Genomic DNA, 18,520 nt, shown 5'->3' with positions numbered 1-18,520 from the left:
GTCATGTTAATGGCAGTGGAAAGGTTGGCCTTGTTTGCGGGGTTGGACAGGGCAAGAACAGTTAATTCAAATGTATACAGTCTTTCTATTAAGGGAGCACACAGTGCCCAACTACAGTTTTGAACTTGTTCAACATAAAGTCCCAATCCAGCAGGTTAATTTTCTGGGAGACAGGGGAATGCCTTTTATCCACAGTCTGATCCGTGGGATCACAGACCACCAAGCGCTTTGTTTGGCTCTTCCTCTTGGTTGGTGGGACATGTGCACTGATATTCAGTGTGTTTTAGGCTAAAGACCCTGAGGAAGGTTCTCCGGAACCAGGTGCCAAACTTAGGGGGATGGTCAAGAAACTGGGATCATTACGAGCCACTGGGGCTTGTGTAACTTGCTGATCTTGACCCACGGACATTGCCAAACTATAACTAGTGCCTTCTCCAGAGTCCAGGGATAAACACCGCTCTGCAAGGTTGATTTCCTTTGCATTCATCCCCATTGTCCGGGTAAACAAAAATCAAGGGTGGAGCCTTGGGAGAGCTTAGAGGGGATTTCCCTACTTTCCTGCATGGACTGTTTACGTTTCCTAATAATACCTTCTACCAAGTAGAAGATAATCCTTGAAAGTGGAGGCACTCATCACAAAGGCCCAAGATGTTACTGACGATTGATGACGGGTGAAGACAGGCCAGGTCTTGGCCTGGTCTTTGCTAGGGCGTGACCCACGGGCGTCCATGCAGCAGGAATGCAGAGTTCTCAATATGCGCCTCCGGGTGCAAGCAAGATGTTCGCTGCCCCTCCTGCTATGTGTGGAGCTGGGGGATGTAGTGTGGGCCTCCAGTCTCTGTCAGCATGTCCCACGCAGCAGGAACTTAGTGTTCATTATATGCGCCTCAGGGCATAGTCAAGGCATTGGCAGTCTCTCCTGCTGCGTATGGAGCTGGGGGGTGTAGTGCAGCCTCAACCGGTCTCTGTCAGCGTGTAACACATGTTATTTAGCAAACCCGTGGAATTGGTATATACCCTTCTGCAAGTTTAGTATTTTGGTGGTTTTACTTGCAGCCCAAAAGAACCTTTCTCCATTTGTCCCCACTCTACCAAATATTAATAACTTTGTTCTATTGCCATTGATAACAGGCCTTTTGGTGCAACCCTACTCCTCTTTGATCTGTGGAGCTGAAAAAGTGCATCATTAAAGAGTGCGCTATCCAAACGCAGTAATTTATTAATTTATTTATTCATTTGTAATGCGTATCTGTGTGAATAAGTGGCAATATTATCACTACATAGCTCACAGGCATTGAGCTTACAAACCTCATTACGAGCTTACAAACCTCATTATGAGTCTGGTGGTCCAAGGACCACCAGACTCATGATGATGGTTGGACCACCTCACTCCAGGTGGCCTGACCTCCACATTGCGAATTTGATGTCAGACCACCAGGGGACCGCTGTCCCCACTAGGAACATGGTTCCCGGGGGCATGATGGCGGTCAGAGTCGTGGTCAGCCACAGTGGCACTGAGTTCACTGCCACCATGCTGATCACTAGTCCCGTTTCCTCCAGTCTTTCCATAGTGGAGACCCCGCCATGGAAAGGCTAGTGGAAACCCAGTGCAGGGGGGCTACAGGGGGGCCCCTGCACTTCCCACAACCACGTCATGCAACAAAAATATTTTGTTAAAAATATTGATAGCAAAAATGTGGTTGTCCTATACTTATAATGGTATGCCCAAAAATATCGAAAAAATATACACTAACATCATTAAATACCTACAAAATTCTTTATATATATATATATATATATATATATATATATATATATATATATATATATATATAGCATTAATCTAACGTTAAATAATGATATCTCACAAAATACATACTTTTATAAAATAATACACAGGTATTTAAAATACATATTTACATTATAATATTTTTTTCATTCATTATTTAAATAAACTATTATCAAAACATACATTATTTTATATATACAAAAAAACAAAGGAGAACTCTGGGATGTTCCCAATTTTAGGTGGAGGGCTGCTCTAGTAAAGAGCACCCTGCAACACCAGCGACACTCTAGATTTGCTCACCTCAAATGTCTGCTTATCTAGCAAAGTCTTTAAGCATAGGATTAGCACAGTGCTATCCTCGCCGAGCTAGATAGTGACGAAGTCTTTTGCCATTTGTACAGCAAAATCTTTAAGCATAGGATTGACATAGTGTCATCCTTGCCCAGCTGTAAAATGACAAAAGCCATTTACCACTCCAGGCACAGTATTACAGCTTTGGACTGGTCAAATACCATCCAAGCCAACCTGGAATGAGTAAAGCAACCCCTGACACGTGTTTCGCTCTCATTAGAGCTCTTCAGAGGAGTATAGCTTTGTCCAGACACAAGGGAGCACCCAGTATAAGTCAAACCAAAACCCTTTCAGGGATAGAGCGACGCATAAATTATGCAAAAAAACAAAGGAGAACTCTGGGATGTTCCCAATTTTAGGTGGAGAGCTGCTCTAGTAAAGAGCACCCTGCAACACCAGCGACACTCTAGATTTGCTCACCTCAAATGTCTGCTTATCTAGCAAAGTCTTTAAGCATAGGATTAGCGCAGTGCTATCCTCGCCGAGCTAGATAGTGACAAAGTCTTTTGCCATTTGTACAGCAAAATCTTTAAGCATAGGATTGACATAGTGTCATCCTTGCCGAGCTGTAAAATGACAAAAGCCATTTACCACTCCAGGCACAGTATTACAGCTTTGGACTGGTCAAATACCATCCAAGCCAACCTGGAATGAGTAAAGCAACCCCTGACACGTGTTTCGCTCTCATTAGAGCTCTTCAGAGGAGTATAGCTTTGTCCAGACACAAGGGAGCACCCAGTATAAGTCAAACCAAAACCCTTTCAGGGATAGAGCGACGCATAAATTATGCAAAAAAAACAAAGGAGAACTCTGGGATGTTCCCAATTTTAGGTGGAGAGCTGCTCTAGTAAAGAGCACCCTGCAACACCAGCGATACTCTAGATTTGCTCACCTCAAATGTCTGCTTATCTAGCAAAGTCTTTAAGCATAGGATTAGCACAGAGCTATCCTCGCCGAGCTAGATAGTGACAAAGTCTTTTGCCATTTGTACAGCAAAATCTTTAAGCATAGGATTGACATAGTGTCATCCTTGCCCAGCTGTAAAATGACAAAAGCCATTTACCACTCCAGGCACAGTATTACAGCTCTGGACTGGTCAAATACCATCCAAGCCAACCTGGAATGAGTAAAGCAACCCCTGACGCGTGTTTCGCTCTCATTAGAGCTCTTCAGAGGAGTATAGCTTTGTCCAGACACAAGGGAGCACCCAGTATAAGTCAAACCAAAACCCTTTCAGGGATAGAGCGACGCATAAATTATGCAAAAAAACAAAGGAGAACTCTGGGATGTTCCCAATTTTAGGTGGAGAGCTGCTCTAGTAAAGAGCACCCTGCAACACCAGCGACACTCTAGATTTGCTCACCTCAAATGTCTGCTTATCTAGCAAAGTCTTTAAGCATAGGATTAGCACAGTGCTATCCTCGCCGAGCTAGATAGTGACAAAGTCTTTTGCCATTTGTACAGCAAAATCTTTAAGCATAGGATTGACATAGTGTCATCCTTGCCGAGCTGTAAAATGACAAAAGCCATTTACCACTCCAGGCACAGTATTACAGCTTTGGACTGGTCAAATACCATCCAAGCCAACCTGGAATGAGTAAAGCAACCCCTGACACGTGTTTTGCTCTCATTAGAGCTCTTCAGAGGAGTATAGCTTTGTCCAGACACAAGGGAGCATCCAGTATAAGTCAAACCAAAACTCTTTCAGGGATAGAGCGACGCATAAATTATGCAAAAAAACAAAGGAGAACTCTGGGATGTTCCCAATTTTAGGTGGAGAGCTGCTCTAGTAAAGAGCACCCTGCAACACCAGCGACACTCTAGATTTGCTCACCTCAAATGTCTGCTTATCTAGCAAAGTCTTTAAGCATAGGATTAGCACAGTGCTATCCTCGCCGAGCTAGATAGTGACAAAGTCTTTTGCCATTTGTACAGCAAAATCTTTAAGCATAGGATTGACATAGTGTCATCCTTGCCGAGCTGTAAAATGACAAAAGCCATTTACCACTCCAGGCACAGTATTACAGCTTTGGACTGGTCAAATACCATCCAAGCCAACCTGGAATGAGTAAAGCAACCCCTGACACGTGTTTCGCTCTCATTAGAGCTCTTCAGAGGAGTTGCAGGGTGCTCTTTACTAGAGCAGCTCTCCACCTAAAATTGGGAACATCCCAGAGTTCTCCTTTGTTGTTTTTTTGCATAATTTATGCGTCGCTCTATCCCTGAAAGGGTTTTGGTTTGACTTATACTGGGTGCTCCCTTGTGTCTGGACAAAGCTATACTCCTCTGAAGAGCTCTAAGGAGAACTTACGTAACAAGTATTATATTATGATGGTTAGGGGTTTTTATAAGCACTATTTTATGTATTAGTTATTTGTTTTTTTAGTTTTAAATTAGGAAAATTATTTAAATGCTTTTTAATCAAAAACTACACTGTCCAGAATGCATTGTAAATAATGAGGCACTATAGGGTATAAATAGCAAAAGGGAAAAGGGACTCATTCACTGTGAACAAGACTCCTTGGGGAGTTGAAACGCGTTGGTGGTTGTTACTTTGGCATCAATAAATAGGCACTATTGAAACTTCATGGAGTGCAGTGAATACTTTTGGTGAATTGTATTCTTCGAGATATATATATATGTGGCAGTTGGCTGCAGGGCCTGGTTGCAGGCCAGGACCTGTGGCTGACTGCCACCGTGTATGGTGGTGGTTGGGTTAACATATAGTAATGAAAATTCCTATACATTTTTTTTAAAAACACAGAAATCCACTAAAAAAAACAAGCATTTACAATGCAACGGGTCTCGCGTTTGCTCATGTTAGAGCTGATCACGTTGTAAACTCTTAACCCGACTTTTCACCTATCGGGCAAAAGTGCATTTATGTACATAACCCGAAAAAGTGAAATCAAGTATGTAAAGTGCTCGACTTCTGCCAAGCGAGATCGCGCTCATAAATTAGAGAAAAAAAAGTCCACGCGCCCGATGGAAAACAGCGAGCCTTGCATGTTTTCTGTACTTGGTCGCTGCGCTCGAGGAGGGCTAGCCACCGGAAAAGGCATGACATATGGGTGCCTTCGACTAATGAAAGCAAGCAGATTTTATTAGGGAAGCCCACGAACCAATAAAAAACACTGACTTGAAGTTGACAGGGCTCCGAGCCCTTTTCTAAATACAAAAGAGTCTCGCTGCGATACGCATGCGCGAGCGCATGCAACGCAGCCTCGACCCTAAAAAAACATTGAAATTCACTAAAAAAACACAAAGGTTACAGGGATTTTATAGCTAGGCTCACATTTTGAATGTACAAAACCATAGAAATTCACCTGTTATTGTTAGAGTTATCTCAAGTAACTATAACTCGTGCCCTAAGGTAACTATAACTCGCACCCTCGCCATGCACTGCTAATTCCTCCACAAATTACGGCACTCATGACATCTTTGATAACATCATTGATAATATCAATGTAACATTTGCAGTGACATTTTTGGTGAAATATTTTTTTAGATTTATTTGCACTATTTTTTTGCCCCCCCCCATAATAGAGGACACCCCCTTTACACAGGCATAGTCAAGTGCAAAAGGTTACAAAGTGGATCAATGCATGCATTGCATAACTTTGTAAATTTGGCGCTGCAATTTTAGCCTCGTTGGGCCACATTAGTGTAAAAAAAAATGTGGTGCAAGGAGGCACTAGGTGTTCTGAAATGTGCCCCTAAGACTCTTATCAAGCATCCCCAACCCCACCAATACCCCAGTGAGTAACCTTAATCAAATAACATCAAATACCTAAAGTCAGGTGAATTACTGATTGATCAGATCTGCCATGATGTCTCCAGCTTCATCCTCATCATTTCCAATCTCACTTGGCCCATCTGAATTCTCACCCACTGGAACTGCTGGCTCCATCCTCATCCGGAATATATAGGATTTGGCATCTCAGGGTGAGGTTGTGAAGCATGCATCAGGGAACAATCATTTTACATACTTTGGTAGGTGAGTAGAGGAGGGTTCCACCAGACTTATCAATGCTATGGAATCTTGCCTTCAGGAGCCCAAAAGTCTGCTCCACAACATGCCTTGTCCTTCCATGGGCCTCATTGAAGCAGACTTATCCTGGCATGGATGGGTACCTTACTGTTGTCAACAGGAGTCCCCTGTAAAGAAGAGTTTAGAAAGGCAAACATAAGTAACGTTCATCCACACATTAGTTAGCAGATAAAAGTTACAGACACATATGACATATGTGACTTACCAACCAGCCAGGCCCTCTCTGTGTAGTGTTGTGTCATCAGCAGTGATATATTGGCAGTGGGATATTGCTGTTCTGCATGATGAAGGAATCATGGACTTGTGAAATGTAGAAGTCAGACAAACAGACCACTTGGACATTGATGGAGTGGCAGTTTTTCTTGTTCCTATACATCTGTTCTTTGGCTTTTTGGGGTCCCCTCTATGGCTCCAACCACATGTAGAAGGTGTCCCAAAGCAAAAAAATCAGCTTTAACATGGGCCAAATCTTCACGTTGTGGAAATCTGAAGTAGCTGTCCAGGTGTTTTAACAATGCAGAAAGAACAACCTTCAGGACCAGAATGAGCATGGGTTGAGACATCCCTGCAGATAGGGCCACTCTATTTTGAAAGGAGCCTGTGGCCAGTAAGTGAAGCATGGACATAACTTGTACAATGGGTGGTATGCTATGGGGATTATGAATGGCAGGCATCAGATCTGGCGCCAACTGATGACAGAGATCTATGATTGTATGCTTAACATGGTGGCAGATCTGCATCACATGTCGGTCCTCTGTGGTCTGCAGGTCTGCTAGTGGACGGTACACTGGAGGTTCTCTCACTCTTCTCATGCCAGGGTAGCTATGTCGGAGAAAACCATAATATATGTGTATGACTCGTTCTCTACATTCTAAGTATGATCATACCTATGTCACATGTTAGGCTCAAAAGGCCACATGAAACATTGTACACTGAACATGCCTAGCTAAATAATGGGCATTACTGCATTCACATCTCCTTTCCTCTATCATATGTTAGAAATGGAAAAGCATGTCACTGACAGTCTATGTGACATTAACATTAATAACATGTAGCACATATATGGGACACATACCATATGTCAGATTTTAATTGCTCTTTTGACTATGCTACTACAGTTACAATTCATAAAACACATCTGTTTGACATCCTGTACATAATTCATGCACATTGCAACATGTATGCTCAAAGCCAGAAGGGAGCACAATGTTGTAGATATGTTTCACAGCTTGTGACGCAACTTTAAAATAACTTTTTCATTCATATATAAACCTTAAAATGACAGCTACCTGACCTACTATGCCGGACGCTAGGAATGACCTAAGTCAGCCAGTGGAAGTCGTGATGGCGGTAGACAGATACAACGGTGGTGGACATTGCCATTGCAGCCTTGGATGGTCTTGGGACAATGGTGATGTCCGCTGGTGGTGACGCTCTTTTACATGGCGGACATGACCGCTATCTAATACTTCATCTCTCAGTTGACACTGCTGCCAGCAAAGCCTCCACAACCTGAGCTGCTGTGTACTGCCTCTGGGAGCAATCATGCCATGTCCTACGGGTGATAGGGACCCTGCTTTCTCCCCTGAGGAGCTTGAAAAGCTTGTGGAGGAAGTCCTACCCCTGCATGAACAGCCCTATAGTGCGCCAGAGGAACAGGTAATTGCAATGTAAGTGCAATGTTTTAAGAGTTAAGAGTATGATGGTGTCCAGGGAATGTGGTGGAATGAAGGATTGTGGTAAAATATGTGGGTAGATGGGCATGTGCACTTGTGTACAGATAGATTTTGAGTCCTGAGACATAGTAGAGTGTGTGTGATGTATGTACCCTGACCCAACTGCACACTGTAATACATGATCAGTGAATGTGTTGTGAAAAAATAATTGGAGAGGTATACCATGTTTTGAGATATGCTTGTGGTCTGGTTACATGTTTCAAGCTGATACCTGGTGCTGGTATGCCTGTCTCATCATCACACATGGCCCGACTGCAGATGGTCATCCCTTGTTGAAGGGGATATTGAAGGCAGTCTGTGTATGGCTAGTTGCAGTAACTTGTATTTTCACCCTTCTTGTTATGGTATTGTTCATGTGGACATGACATTCTCTTCTTGTCTGTGTCAACCGTGCACGTCAATGTCCATTAGAAAAAGGGGGTTTGGTGTGCCATCACCAAGAAAGTGTGGACCCTCGGGGTCCAAACCCGGCGGAGCACCTACTGTAGGAGGTGGTGGGAGGACCTGAGACGCTGGGCCCAGAAGACTGCAGAGGCCCAGCTGGTGATGTCCTCCCAATGAGGACGGGGTACTTGTTGGACCTTGACCCCCCTATTGGCCCACATATTGACGGTGGCCTTCCTGGAGTTGAATAGGCATTTGAAGGCAGCACAGCAGCCACAAGGGGGTAAGTACAGACTTGACACATTTTCATCCCTTTAACAGGTTAGTGTATGATGTGACGTGTGGCATGGATAGCGTTGATGGCATCTGGTAGGAATCCCTCCGACTATCTGCCTGTGTAAGGTGCATTTATATAGATCTGGTCGGACCCCTGACGCAGGTCTGTTCCCAAACAATAGATTACAAGACATGCCTGGGGCTGCAATTACATAAACAATTCCCTCGAAAGCACCTAATGTGAATACATACATTTTATCTATCTTTGGCGCTGATAGTGACGCCTTAGCAGATTGGCACTGATAGCATGAAACTAAAACATTGTCCTAGCTAAAAATAATGCAGGATCTTGAAAAGATCTAATTAAATAATTGTGCTAAAACAAAGCAAGCTAAGTAGGGTAAAATTAACTGGGTGATGGGAGCACAAGTCTGGAAGCCAGAAGGCTAAGCTAACTCCTGCTTCCGATTAAAACACGATTCACTACACCCTCCACATTGGCGCAACAAGTGTGACGCCATAGGATGACGCCACCGAAGGTGAATGAACCCAAGCTAAAATGCTCTGGACTAAAACAAGCTAAAACCATTAAAAAATAGTTTAAATAATTCATTTAAAAACATGTTTAAAAAATAGCTAAAAACATACAAAGAGACACAATGTTGACCATGACAAGCACAGCAGGCCGAAATAAAGGCAATAGGTGCAAACTTTGAATTTGGTGAGATAAGCCAATCATCAAATCTACTTAACAATAGCCATGATCTTGAATAGCCTCCTCCAAGCCATTGAAAGGAAAGACCCTCAAAAAAGGGGACACATTGTCAGATGTTATATCGATGACAGGATAGGCAGATGGATCCACGGAGCAGTAGTGCGTAGTAGTCTCTTGTGCAGGACCTCCTGCAGGGGCGGCACTCTCCACAGCACTGAAAAGAGCCAGATCATTCACCAAGGGCAGCTCATAAGTGGCGTTGCGAATCAGCCTTAGTCTCAAGGGGCACGACCGTGAATGAACCCTCATCGGGGACATCAGCAGTTCTTGGTTCACAAGAGGCACTGGCGGGACAGCAAGGTACACTGTAGGCAAGTGTTCTAAGAGGCACCACTCGCAGCGAAAGGCTGGCTGCACACACCATAGCACTGATCTGAATGACAGTGACCACTCACGCTCCAACTCTTCCAGTAACAGAGAATTAGAGAACTGAACCATGTATTCATGGAACAGCTGAGCAGGTGGCAGTGGCTCCATCACTCCGATTAGCTGGACCACTACAAATCAGAAACAATAGCAGCAGTATTCCGCCTATTTACGCCAAAGTTATAGGAAGCTGCCAAACACACTTGAAAAGAGTGCATGGATGGCTGAAAGAAAGACTCTGAAGACAGTCTGGAAGATGGACACAAAACCAGACCCAACAGCCTTAAAGAAATGGACATTCCCCGTAGTGCTCGAAGTGTTGAAAATTCTGGATGCCAGCTCTCTAAAGTGTTTGGCGAGTTAAGGATATTTAATAGGAATTGTATCTCGGCTGATGATCTTGCTATCTGGAGAGCATACGTCTCTCTAGCCAATGTCAACGCAACTTGTTTTTGGAACAGTAGCGCCTTTAGTCTGCTCACCTTTTCAGAATTTACATTAGTTGTATCAATGCGAGGCCACATTTCTGATACTCTTATCTCTCATGTGGGGGAAATAAAACATGTCCAAAACACATTACAACCTACTGTTAATATACTTCCATGGAATGCAGCCATTTTTCAGAGTCTGTAATGTCCACCTAACTGCATGATGGGACACAGCTGACTTTGTCCCTGGAATAAAAGGGACATGTCATTCTGAATGATGTCAATCGCAGATAACATTATGGTGTTCATTATGACCCTGACGGTCTTCTGACCACCAGGGTTAATGTGGCGGTATCACCACAGGCTGGCGGTAATGACCGTCAAATTATGACCATGGCGGTGATCTCTTCTATAGACAGCCAATGTACCACACCAACCGCAGCATGGTATGAACACCGATAGCAACACCACCAAAAGCCAGGTGGGAACACATCATTTAAAAGGAGGCACTCACCTCCAGGGGCACACAGGAGTCCGCGGCTGCCATGGAACCTGAACTGCAAGTATTCCTGATGCTGTACAATGCCATGGCCATCCTGGAGCACCAGCGCCAACGAAGACGATGACAGTGAGTACAGCCACCTAGCACAAAAGGGTGGGGGGGGAGAGTGACACACACATGCACAACACTGTTAGGGTTTGTACACAGCAAAGAGCATGTCCCCTCTCACTGCACTAGTGGGTTCTGTAATAGCTCCCTTTTAAACTTACTATTGAAAGCCTTTTTTGTTATCTCACCTTCCCCCCCCCCCTAGGCTTCTGTGTATGTTGTTTAATGTGCTGTTTTGTTTACACATTGGGCCTTGCTTTTACCAAGGCTTCTTTAAAATACTCCTCCCTAGGCCATGTGTTAATCCAACTCATTTGTATAATAACTGAAACTCTGCACACCTTTCAAGAACATGTGCAGCATGTGAGGACCACACCCAGCTCTTCAAACCACACCCAGCTCTGCACACCTTCCAAGAACATGTGCAGCATGTGAGGACCACACCCAGCCCTTCAAACCACACCCAGCCCTGTCTATAAAAGGCATCCCCGAGCCTCACCCAGTGCTTGTGCTCGTCTACCTCCCGCTTACCTGAGAACAGATCCCTCGGCGCTGGCACTCCTGCTCTTTACAGACTTTCATTGACTTCAATGGGCGCAGCTTCTGGCCATTCCTTCTTCCGGTTTCCGGTTCCTCCTTGCTTCAGCCTCTCTCCTATGAGTAACCTGCAAAAGAGAAAGAAGACAAGGTTAGACTGATCAGTATCTCTTGCCAGCAACAAGTAAGTGCAAAACCTTTTATTACCTGAAAGAACTTTGACAACAATTTCTGGATTCGTGTATAGACAATTTGAAACGAAATACCTTCCACGAACATTGTGATTCAAACTCTTTGTTACAAGAATATTTTGCAGAACTTTGTGAAGCAAACATTGTTTTTTCTCATGGAACTTTTAAGAATCGAACAGTGGAAACCATTAACAGCAAGGCAAACAGTAAATCAAGGACTTGCACAAATTACATGCTGTATTTTGATGTAAAAGTACAGTATTTGTTTTATAAAAGATTCTGGAAATATGGGAAAAGTGAGTCTGCTATTGGGAATTTAGGCTTTAGTTATATTATGATGAATGTTTGATATTGGTAATTCTGATAACGGTATTTGTTTAATGTTTTAGAAGCTTTACAGTAATAGAAAACACATCCCAGAGCAGTAACACATTCCAAACCTGGAAACTAGAGACCAGGATCCAAGAGGTACTTTTAGAAGAGAATTTCTAATAAATAAAGGGATAGTCAGGAACCCATTTAGGAATAGGTTGCACTTATCTGTTCTTTGTTTATGTTTCATTAGGCACCAGTTTCTACAGAAGTCAGAAAGGGCCGCAGATTTGTGCAGCACTTCAACAGTGGAAACGCAAGAACGGTGTTGTCTCCCTTTTTTATTTTATCCACTTCCCCCCTTCCCTTGAGCTTCTGTTCTTAGTGCACTGTTTTAAAAACTAGTGTGCTGGAACAAGCAGTTTCAGGGTGGGGTCGGATTGTCTTCAACCTCCATCAGAACTGAACAAGAACTCAGGTGAGCTGGGCTTTGACAGAAGCACAAGCCTTAAAAAATTTCAGTTCTGGTGGACGATGAATACCGGGGAAGAAATAGAGGGCATTGACGTCACGGATATGGCGCAGGCCCTAAATGAGGACTTGGCTCATAATGAATCAGTGTCTGGCATCTTGCAACATATGCAAGAGGAAATAGAGAGATTAAAGATGGAGAATACCTCTTTAAAACAGGATTTAAGCAGGTATAAATTTAGGGGATCTCAGTGGAACACAGCTTCTACGCCTTTGTTTAAAACCTCCTCAGAGACAGGGGCGCCATCAAAACATACAACTTTGCCTTCCCCAGTTGAGGTTACTGTTAATGTTCCTAATGTTGTGCCCTTAGCAGCACCTGAACGTTTTCATGGAGATAGTAACAAATTCCATGTTTTTATCAATCAATGTCAATTACACTTCATTTGTAAGCCACAACAGTTCCCTACTGATGATACGAAAGTGGCATTCGTCTTGTCTTATTTGGGTGGCACAGCAGCCAATTGGTCAATTCCTTTCGTGGATAGAGATGATCCCATCCTCCATAATTGGAATCAATTTAAACGTACCATGACCAGCCTTTTTGCAAAACACACTTTAATGCAGGCAAGTGATAATGAGCTTTTAAATCTTAAACAAGGTAAAAAGGATTTATTGACCTATCTCACTAGTTTTAATCGTTTACTCACCGAGACACAGTGGCCAGAAGAAAAGCGTGTCTCCCTTTTTTATAAAGGTTTGAGAGACGAGTTAAAAGACGCGGTGGCTCATATCGTTGATTTGCCAAAAGACTATTCGGACTTTGTAGATTTAGTTGTGAAATTAGAACATAGACTAGGAGAAAGAAAGGGAGATAAATACAAACTGGAATCACGGTTAACTTTTATTAGACACGAGAAGAAAGACACAGATAATAAACTCCCTGAACCAAAGCCTATGCAAATAGGGACACTCAGAGGTCCACTCACATCAGAGGAAAAAGAAAGAAGGAGAAAATTTCAATTATGTTTATATTGTGGCAGGGCAGGTCACTTTGCCAGAGAATGTCCAGTAAAGCCTAAAACTCCACGAAAGGGTGCTGTTTCCTCCACCTCCTCAACTGAATCGGGAAACGATTAAGCTCGACAAGGGGAGAGGTTACTTGTTCGAGAAACCATCTTAATCAAACCTCTAATGCTGCAGCCTTCAGGGTACCGCACATACCTAGACATTTCATAATTCAGGTCGTTTTAATTGTTACTACCCAAGTGAGGCATTCTCTCCCTGTCCTACTGGACTCAGGCGCGACAGGAAATTTTGTGGATAATAAATTAGCTGAAATCTTAGGACTTCCTATGTGCCTAAAGCCTTGTCCAGAAGCAGTGTGTGCAGTGGATGGGTCAGAATTGACCTCTGGATCAATCACAAAACAAACAAGTCCACTTGTTATGGTCTGTCAGAATGGGCACACAGAGGTGATTAGCTTTGATCTGATAGATACTCCTAATTTTGGTTTGATTCTCGGGGTACCCTGGTTAACAACTCATAACCCAAAAATTGATTGGGTGAATAGAACTGTTACTTTGGATTCCTCTTTCTGTAGAACCAATTGCTATCAAGAAGCAGGTACAGAACAGAGCACAGTATTACACTGTGCTAGTGTTACACAAGATGAACCAAGTCTCCCTCCTGAATATTCTGACTTTAAAGACGTCTTTGATCCAGTAAGGGCTAGTGTGCTGCCCCCACATCGGTCTTATGACTGCCGTATAGATCTTATCCCAGGGGCCACTTTACCTAATAACAGAGTATATGCTTTGACTGACGAAGAAACCAAATACTTAAGAACCTACCTAGATGACCAACTACAGTCTGGGTTCATCCGTCATTCCACATCTCCGGTGTCATCTCCACTCTTTTTTATCCCGAAGCCGGATTAAATCCCTGCGCGCGTGTATCGATTATAGAGGACTAAATAAGGCTACAATAAAGAATAAATATCCTCTTCCTCTAATACCTGTGTTGTTGGATCAATTAAGACATTCTACTGTATACACTAAACTAGATCTGCGGGGATCTTACCACCTGGTCCGAGTAAAAGAGGGGGATGAGTGGAAGACAGCTTTCAAGACAAAGTTTGGTTTATTTGAGTACACAGTAATGCCCTTTGGGTTATGTAATGCCCCTGCGGCCTTTCAGTTCTTTATAAATGAGGTCCTACACAAATTCCTGGACGTTTGTGTCATAGTATACATAGACGACATCCTCATTTACTCTAAGAACTCAGAAGAACATACCCAACATGTTCGTGCAGTATTATCAAAGTTAAAAGAAAATCATCTTTTTGCTAAGTTAGAAAAGTGTACTTTTAATGTCAACAAGGTGGACTTTTTAGGATACTGCCTGTCACCTCAAGGAATAACTATGGATGTAAAGAAAATCAGTGCTATTGCTGATTGGCCAGAACCATCCTCTGTAAAAGATATTCAGAAATTTCTGGGTTTCGCCAATTTTTATAGGAGGTTTATTGCACATTTTGCAGACATTGCGGCCCCAATAACTACCTTGTTGCGGAAAGGGCAACGATTTCTTTGGACTGATGAGGCGGCACACGCCTTTCAACTCCTAAAACAAAAGTTCACTTCAGCCCCAATTCTGAAACATCCTGATCCTGACTTGCCCTTTTTTGTTGAAGCGGATGCTTCACAAGTAGCTTTAGGAGGAGTTCTCTCTCAACGAGATGCAGTAGATGGCCAGTTACATCCTATAGCCTTCTATTCTAAAAAGTTATTGCCAGCTGAACAAAATTACACTGTGGCTGAAAGGGAACTACTAGCTATCAAAGTAGCCTTTTCAGAATGGAGGCACCATTTAATGGGAGCCAAGTACCCAGTTACAATCTTTTCTGACCATAAGAACCTACAGTTTTTTGGATCACTTAAAGCACTAACACCACATCAGATGCGCTGGTTAAATTTTTTTTGCACATTTGACTTTGTTATAACCTATAGACCAGGTGCACAACAAATTCAATCTGATGTGTTATCTAGATACGGACATACCTCAGACATGAAACAAGATAAAATAGGAGAACCCATTATTCCTCCCCAAAAGTTGTTGGCACCAGTACAACAGAAGGATTTAATCACAGATCTAAAGGATTCCCATAACACAATACAACGAGGTTTATTGTATCACGACAACATGCTGTTAGTGCCCACCTCTGAATTACAAACACAGGTGATAATTTGGCATCACGCCTCACCGTTGGCAGGTCATCCTGGTTGGGTAAAAACCCTGGAAAATGTGCAAAAACACTTTTGGTGGGACACTATAAGAAAGGACATTAAGCAATTTGTCACTACCTGTCCAATTTGTGCAAGACATAAATCTTCTCATAAGGCTCCTGACGGCTTGTTAATACCAATGCCAACACCCAAACAACCTTGGCACACTGTGAGCGTAGACTTTATTGTAGGTTTACCACCTGTAAAATCCTTCACAACAGTGTTGGTTATAGTGGATTTTTGATCTAAAATGGCACATTTTGTACCATTACGGAAATTACCCACGGCGGCAGAATTTGCCGATATTTTTATAAGGGAAATTGTGCGTTTACATGGTTTGCCAAGCAAAGTGGTGTCAGACCGAGGGAGCCAGTTCAACTCCAGATTTTGGAAAAAATTATGTGAAAAACTGAAAATAGATGTGGCCTTATCCACTGCTTTCCACCCAGAGACAGATGGACAGACTGAACGACTGAACCAAACCTTACTTCAAACGCTACGTTGTTTATTGGCTGATTATTCTAGTGAATGGTTGGAAGCTCTCCCTGTAGCAGAGTTTGTTTATAATAATACTGAGCATTCAGCTCTACTTTGCTCACCATTCTATTTCTTGCAGGGGTATCATCCAAGAGCTATACCCATTTTGTTAGAAGATTCCCTGTTGCCTACAGTAACGGATAGACTAACGAGGTTAGGTGACATACAAGACAAAGCCAGGAAACATTTATTAAAGTACAAGGAAAGCATGAAAAGACAAGCAGACAAACACAGGTCTGAGGCCCCAATGTATAAAATTGGTGACAAGGTATGGCTCTCCACAAAGAACCTAAACATAGAGGGATCCCGAAAGCTGCAACCACGTTTCATTGGACCCTTTAGTATAACTGCCATAGTAAACCCGGTAACAGTAAAATTAGATTTACCAAAAGAATATCCAGTACATACTACATTCCATGTGTCCTTGCTTAAGCCGTACAACTCAAAAACCCGACCTGAACCACCACCTCCACCCATACCAATTAAGGGAAATCTGGAATATGAAGTGAAAAGCATAAAAGACTCAAAAAGAATTAGTGGACGTCTGTTTTATTTAGTAGAATGGAAAGGATATGATGAATCTGAGAATTCATGGGAACCAGCATCATACGTACATGCCCCACAGCTGATTAGACGGTTTTATTTAAAAAATCCAGGAAAACCCCGTCCTGTAGGAGGGCCTTTGAGGGGGGCAACTGTTAGGGTTTGTACACAGCAAAGAGCATGTCCCCTCTCACTGCACTAGTGGGTTCTGTAATAGCTCCCTTTTAAACTTACTATTGAAAGCCTTTCTTGTTATCTCACCTTCCCCCCCCCCTAGGCTTCTGTGTATGTTGTTTAATGTGCTGTTTTGTTTACACATTGGGCCTTGCTTTTACCAAGGCTTCTTTAAAATACTCCTCCCTAGGCCATGTGTTAATCCAACTCATTTGTATAATAACTGAAACTCTGCACACCTTTCAAGAACATGTGCAGCATGTGAGGACCACACCCAGCTCTTCAAACCACACCCAGCTCTGCACACCTTCCAAGAACATGTGCAGCATGTGAGGACCACACCCAGCCCTTCAAACCACACCCAGCCCTGTCTATAAAAGGCATCCCCCGAGCCTCACCCAGTGCTTGTGCTCGTCTACCTCCCGCTTACCTGAGAACAGATCCCTCGGCGCTGGCACTCCTGCTCTTTACAGACTTTCATTGACTTCAATGGGCGCAGCTTCTGGCTCTTCCTTCTTCCGGTTTCCGGTTCCTCCTTGCTTCAGCCTCTCTCCTATGAGTAACCTGCAAAAGAGAAAGAAGACAAGGTTAGACTGATCAGTATCTCTTGCCAGCAACAAGTAAGTGCAAAACCTTTTATTACCTGAAAGAACTTTGACAACAATTTCTGGATTTGTGTATAGACAATTTGAAACGAAATATCTTCCACGAACATTGTGATTCAAACTCTTTGTTACAAGAATATTTTGCAGAACTTTGTGAAGCAAACATTGTTTTTTCTCATGGAACTTTTAAGAATCGAACAGTGGAAACCATTAACAGCAAGGCAAACAGTAAATCAAGGACTTGCACAAATTACATGCTGTATTTTGATGTAAAAGTACAGTATTTGTTTTATAAAAGATTCTGGAAATATGGGAAAAGTGAGTCTGCTATTGGGAATTTAGGCTTTAGTTATATTATGATGAATGTTTGATATTGGTAATTCTGATAACGGTATTTGTTTAATGTTTTAGAAGCTTTACAGTAATAGAAAACACATCCCAGAGCAGTAACACATTCCAAACCTGGAAACTAGAGACCAGGATCCAAGAGGTACTTTTAGAAGAGAATTTCTAATAAATAAAGGGATAGTCAGGAACCCATTTAGGAATAGGTTGCACTTATCTGTTCTTTGTTTATGTTTCATTAGGCACCAGTTTCTACAGAAGTCAGAAAGGGCCGCAGATTTGTGCAGCACTTCAACAGTGGAAACGCAAGAACGGTGTTGTCTCTCTTTTTTATTTTATCCACTTCCCCCCTTCCCTTGAGCTTCTGTTCTTAGTGCACTGTTTTAAAAACTAGTGTGCTGGAACAAGCAGTTTCAGGGTGGGGTCGGATAGTCTTCAACCTCCATCAGAACTGAACAAGAACTCAGGTGAGCTGGGCTTTGACAAACACATACCATACACACACCACACACCCAGAAACACAAGCACAGGAATTAAAGAATGCCATGACACATACACAGTTCCAACCACTGTATTCCTTTTGTGTGAATATGTAAAATGCAAAAACATGCACAACTGCATAAATAAATAAATGCAGACCCAAAGACCAGTCAAAAGTCACAAATGCCCACAGGGGAAAGTCCAAGCCCCAACTTGACTCCTGACATCATCGGGACTCCACTGTTCAGGAGCATCATGTTGGAAATGGGCAG

Source organism: Pleurodeles waltl, chromosome 2_1, assembly GCF_031143425.1.
Source record: "Pleurodeles waltl isolate 20211129_DDA chromosome 2_1, aPleWal1.hap1.20221129, whole genome shotgun sequence".
NCBI lineage: Eukaryota > Metazoa > Chordata > Amphibia > Caudata > Salamandridae > Pleurodeles > Pleurodeles waltl.
This window is presented reverse-complemented; position numbering follows the sequence as displayed.